The 6,102-nt window shown below is 45.8% G+C and overlaps 1 pseudogene; it reads right to left on the minus strand.

Annotated features, from left to right (window-relative positions):
- Positions 1–1,034: 1,034 nt before the first annotated feature.
- Positions 1,035–5,644, minus strand: LOC147118271 (uncharacterized; annotated as a pseudogene).
- Positions 5,645–6,102: the final 458 nt, after the last annotated feature.

Here is a 6,102-nt window from a genome sequence, read left to right on the forward strand (position 1 = left end):
CTATCTTCTATATTTCTATGTTGAGTCCAGAAGCTGTAAAGTGCCTGATCGAAAGATGAGGTGCTGTTCCTCGAGCTTACGTTGAGCTTCGTTGGAACAGTGTAAGAGGCCGAGGACAGAGAGGGAGTGGAGCGGAGAATTAAAGTGACAGGTGAGGTGCCCAGAACTGCTCACAGTGCTCCAGGTGTGGTCTCACCAGGGTTCTGTGTAGCTGCAGCATAACTTCTCCTCCCTTCTATTCTAGTCCTCCAGATAGAAAGGCCAGCATTCCATTAGCCTTTCTGATTATTCTCTGTACCTGTTCATGACATTTGAATGATCTCTGTACCTCGACCCCCAAGTCTCTTTGGACCTCCACTGTTTTCAGCTTTTCACCATTTAGAAAGGACCCTGTTCGATCCTTTTTAGGTCCAAAGTGGATGATCTCACATTTGCCTACATTGAAATCCATTTGCCATTCACTTAATCTGTCAATATCCCTTTGTAATTTTATGCTTTCATCCAAACTGCCTACAATGCCGCCTATCTTTGTGTCATTGGCAAATTTGGATATATGACGTTCTATGCCATCATCTAAGTCGTTAATAAACACAGTGAATAGTTGAGCCCCAGCACAGATCCCTGCGGGACACCACTCGTCACATCCTGCCAATTGGAGTCCGGCCCATTATCCCTACTCTCCGTCTCCTGCCACTCAGTCAATTTCCTAACCAGGTCAATAATTTGCCCTCATTTCCGTGGGCTTCTACCTTAGATAACAGTCTCTTGTGTGGGACTTTATCAAATGTCTTCTGGAAGTACTTATAAATAAATTTACACCAAAACAGACACCTTCCCTGGATCCCAAGGCTAGGAGAGGCACTCTGGAAGGTATGGGGAGCTGGGACTTGTCCATGAGAGTAACTGAAGGTAGAAAAACTGAAATAATCTGGAAAGAGAAAGGACATCAATTCGTCTCCTCCTATCTTACAGAAATAAAGAACACAACACAGGATGTGTTTACACCAAAACTGGTTTGACAGATATCCAGAAACTTAAACTCCAGCCCAGTTATAGGGGTTATTAACATCAGCACAAACAAACAAAGGATGTGATTAACATCAGAATCTAACCCCTCCAGTCACTTGTGAACTTGCTGGTGTCTCAGCAGGTGAGATGGTCGACTGAATCCCTTCTCACACACGGAGGAGATGAACGGCCTCTCCCCAGTGTGAACTCACTGGTGTCTCAGCAGGTTGGAGGACTGAGTGAATCCCTTCCCACACACAGAGCAGGTGAATATCCTCTCCCCAGTGTGAACTCGCTGGTGTCTCAGCAGGTTGGATGCAGAAGTGAATCCATTCCCACACACAGAGCAGGTGAACGGCCTCTCCCCAGTGTGAATTCGCTGGTGTTGAATGAGGTGAGATGACTGCCTGAAGCTCTTCTCGCACTGAGTGCAACTCAACGGTCTTTCATCAGTGTGAACAAGCTGCTGTTTAATTAGATCCGCAGAGATTTTAAAGCAGTTCCCACAGTCACAGCATTTAAAAGGTCTCTCCCCAGTGTGAACTCACTGGTGTAAGTGGAGTCTGGAAAACAGAGTAAATCCCTTCCCACACTCGGGGCAGGTGAACGGCCTCTCCCCGGTGTGACTGCGTCGATGAGATTTCAGCTGGGATGGGCGATCAAATCCCTTCCCACATTTCCACCGTTCCTCCGTGGTGCGGGTATCCTTGTGTCTCTCCAGGTTGGACGATCAGTTGAAGCCTCATCCACACACAGAACACGTGTACGGTTTCTCCCCACTGTGAATGGTGCGATGTTTTTCAGGCTGTGTAACTGGTTAAACCTCTTTCCACAGTCAGTGCACTGGAACACTCTCACTCGGGTGGGTGTGTGTGTTGGTGCTTTTCCAGTCACACTGATGTTTGAAAACTTTTCCCACAGACAGAACAAATATTTCTCCTTCCGCACTCAAAGGCCAATGAATTTCAGGTCCTGATGAATCGAGTGACTCTCTCAGATCTTGATATGAAGTTTGGTTTGAGTTTCCCATCTGTAAATCATAAGAATAAGAACATAAGGAATAGGAGCAGGAGTCGGCCATTCAGCTCCTCGAGCCCACTCTGACATTCAATAAGATCATGGCTGGTCTGATCTTGGCCTCAACTCCACTTTTCTGCCTGTTCCCCATGACCCTCGACTCCCCTGTAGTTCAAACATTTGTCTGTCTCAGCCTTGAATATATTCAGTGACTCTGCCTCCACAGCTCTCTCGGGCAGAGAATTCCAAAGATTCACGACCCGCAGAGAAGAAATTCCTCCAAATCTCCGTCTTAAATGGGCGACCGCTTATTCTGAAACTATGCCCCCGAGTTCTAGATTCCCCCACGAGGGGAAACATCCTCTCAGCATCCACCCTGTCAATCCCCCTCAGAATCTTATATGTTTCAATAAGATCCCCTCTCATTCTTCTAAGCTCCAGTGAGTATAGGCCCAACCTGCTCAACCTTTCCTCATAAGACAACCCCTTCATCTCCAGAATCAACCTAGTGAACCTTCTCTGAACTGCCTCCAATGCAAGTATATAGAAACATAGGAACATAAAAGATAGGAGCAGGAGTAGGCCATTCAGCCCCTCGAGCCTGCTCCGCCATTCAATGCAATCATGGCTGATCATCCAAATTCAGTACCTGGTCCCTGCTTTCTCCCCATACCCCTTGACCACTTTAGCCTTAAGAAATATATCAAACTCCTTCTTGAATATATTTAATGTATTGGCCTCAACTGCCTTCTGTGGTAGAGAATTCCACAGGTTCACCAATCTCTGGGTGAAGAAATTCCTCCTCATTTCTGTCATAAATTGCCTACCCCTTATCCTTAGACTGTGACTCCTGGTTCTGGACTCCCCGACCATCGGGAACATCCTTCCTGCATCTAGTCTGTCCAGTCCTGTCAGAATTTTATAAGCTTCAATGAGATCCCCTCTCATTCTTCTAAACTCCAGCGAGTACAAGCCCAGTCGACCCAATCTCTCCTCATACGTCATTCCTGCCATCCCAGGTATCAGCCTGGTGAATCTTCGCTGATCTCCTTCCATGGCAAGAACATCCTTCCTCAGATAAGGTGACCAAAACTGCACACAATACTCAAGATGTGGTCTCACCGAGGCCCTGTACAACTGCAGCAAGACATCCTTGTTCCTGTACTCAAACCCTCTCACTATGAAGGCCAACATACCATTTGCCTTCTTAACCGCCTGCTGCACCTGCATGCTTACCTTCAGCGACTGGTGCACAAGGACACCCAGGTCTCGTTGCACTTCTCCTTCTCCCAATCTATTGCCATTCAGATAATAATCTGCCTTCCTGTTTTTGCCACCAAAGTGGATAACCTCACATTTATCCACATTATATTGCATCTGCCATGCTTTTGCCCAATCACCCAACCTGTCCAAATCATCCTGGAGTTTCTCGGCATCCTCCTCACAGCACACACGCCCACCCAGCTTTGTGTCATCTGCAGATTTGGAGATATTACATCTAGTTCCCTTGTCTAGATCATTAATATATATTGTGAATAGCTGGGGTCCAAGGACCGATCCCTGCAGTACCCCACTAGTCACTGCCTGCCACTCGGAAAAAGACCCATTTATTCCAACTCTTTGCTTTCTGTCTGCCAACCAGTTCTCTATCCAAGTCAACACCTTGCCCCCAATCCCATGTGCCTTAACTTTACACGCTAATCTCTTATGTGGGACCTTATCGAAAGCCTTCTGAAAGTCCAAATACACCACATCCACTGGTTCTCCCTTATCTATTTTACCAGTTACATCCTCAAAAAATTCCAGTAGATTAGTCAAGCATGATTTACCTTTTGTAAATCCAAGTTGACTTTGTCTGATCCTGTCACTGTTTTCCAAGTGCTCTGCTATTACACCTTTTATAATGGACTCTAGCATTTTCCCCACTACCGATGTCAGGCTTACCCGTTTTCTCTCTGCCACCTTTTTTGAATAGTGGGGTAACATTAGCTACCCTCCAATCCATGGGTACTGTTCCAGATTCCATTGAATGTTGGAAGATGATCAGCAATGCATCTACTATTTCTAGGGCCACTTCCTTAAGTACCCTCGGATGTAGATTATCAGGCCCTGGCGATTTATCGGCCTTCAATCCCATCAATTTCCCTAACAGCATTTCCCTACAAATGCTGATTTCTTTCAGTTCCTCCCTTTCATCAGACCCTATATTCCCCAACATCTCTGGGAGGCTATTTGTGTCCTCCTTTGTGAAGACAGAACCAAAATATGTATTTAATTGGTCAGCCATTTCTTTGTTCCCCATTAAAAATTCCCCTGATTCTGACTGCAAGGGACCTACGCTTAACTTCACCAATCTTTTTCTCTTCACATATCTATAAAAGCTTTTACAGTCAGTTTTTATGTTCCCTGAAAGCTTACTCTCATATTCTATTTTCCCTTTCTTGATTAATCCCTTTGTCCTCCTTTGTTGAATCCTAAACTGCTCCCAATCCTCAGGTTTACTGCTTTTTCTGGCCAATTTATATGTCCTCTCCTTGGATCTTATGCTATCCCTAATTTCCCTTGTTAGCCACGGTTGAGTCACCTTTTTTGTTTTATTTTTATGCCAAACTGGGATGAACAAATTCTGTAGTTCATCCATGCGGTCTTTGAATGTTTGCCATTGCCTATCCACCATCAACCCTTTGAGTGACATTCCCCAATCAATCCTACCCAACTCATGCCTCAGAAGTTATGCTGAACCTTTATAAAGCGCTAGTTAGGCCACAACTGGAGTATTGCGTCCAGTTCTTGTCACCGCACTTTAGGAAGGATGTGAAGGCCATTGAGAGGGTGTAGAGGAGATTTACCAGAATGGTTCCGGGGATGGGGGATCTTCGCTACAAGGACAGGTTGGAAAAGCTGGATTTGTTGTCATTAGAGCAAAAGAGGTTGAGGGGTGATTTGATAGAGCTGTGCAAGATTATGACAGGTTTGGATAGGCTAGACGGGGAAAGGCTGTGCCCACTAGTTGATGGTACAAGGACTAGGGGACACTAATTTAAGGTTTTGGGCAAGAGATACAGGGTCCTGTGAGGAAAAACTTTTTTACGCAGCGAGTGGTGATGACCTGGAACTCGCTGCTGATGGGAGTGGTGGAAGCGGAGACATTCAATGTTTTCAAGGGGAGACTGGATAGGCACTTGAGGGAAATAAACTTGCAGGGCTACGGGGATAGAGCGGGGGAATGGGACTGACTGGATTGCTCTACAGAGAGCTGGCATGGACTCGATGGGCCGAATGGCCTTCTTTTGTGCCGTTATGACTCTGTGACTCTACCAACTAGAAGGACAAGGGCAGCAGGCCCATGGGAACACCACCACCTCCAAGTTCCCCTCCATGTGACACACCATCCTGACTTGGAAGTATATCGGCCGATCCTTCATCGTCGCTGGGTCAAAATCCTGGAACTCGCCCCTGAACGGCACTGTGGGAATACCTTCACCACATGGACTGCAGCAGTTCAAGAAGGCGGCTCCCCACCACTTTCTCAAGGGCAATTAGGGATGGGCAATAAATGCTGGCATTACCAGCCACACCCAGATCCCATGAACAAATTTTTAAAAACTACGTACCTCATTTTGTCCGTATGTTTTCCTTTCCTGCTCTTTCTCTACTTGCCTTTCCTCTCCACATCTCTCTCTACTTGGCTGCTACATTACATTCCTACATGACCACATGTCAGAAGTCCTGCAATTGCTGCACAGCACTTGGAGATGTCCTGAAATTGTGAAAGGTGCTGTACATAGTCAAGATCTTTCTTTCTTCTTACTTATCTTCTCCTCTCCTGTCTCATTTTTGAAATGTCAATGTTTCTTATCATCACTCACTTTCTCCTCAAATTCTTTTCTTCTCATCTCCTTCGTTTGTCTCTTTCTTACTTTGATCTTTAGTTTTTCTTTCCTTGTCTCTCATTTATTTCTAATGTCCTGTTTCGCTTCCCTTATTACTCTCACTATTACCTCAATGCTAATCAATCGGGGGGAAACTCTCCACTGGCTGGAGTCAGACCGAGCACAAAGGAAGATGGTTGTGGTG

Source organism: Somniosus microcephalus, chromosome 4, assembly GCF_052327205.1.
Source record: "Somniosus microcephalus isolate GS21.2 chromosome 4, FLI_Smic_1.0, whole genome shotgun sequence".
NCBI lineage: Eukaryota > Metazoa > Chordata > Chondrichthyes > Squaliformes > Somniosidae > Somniosus > Somniosus microcephalus.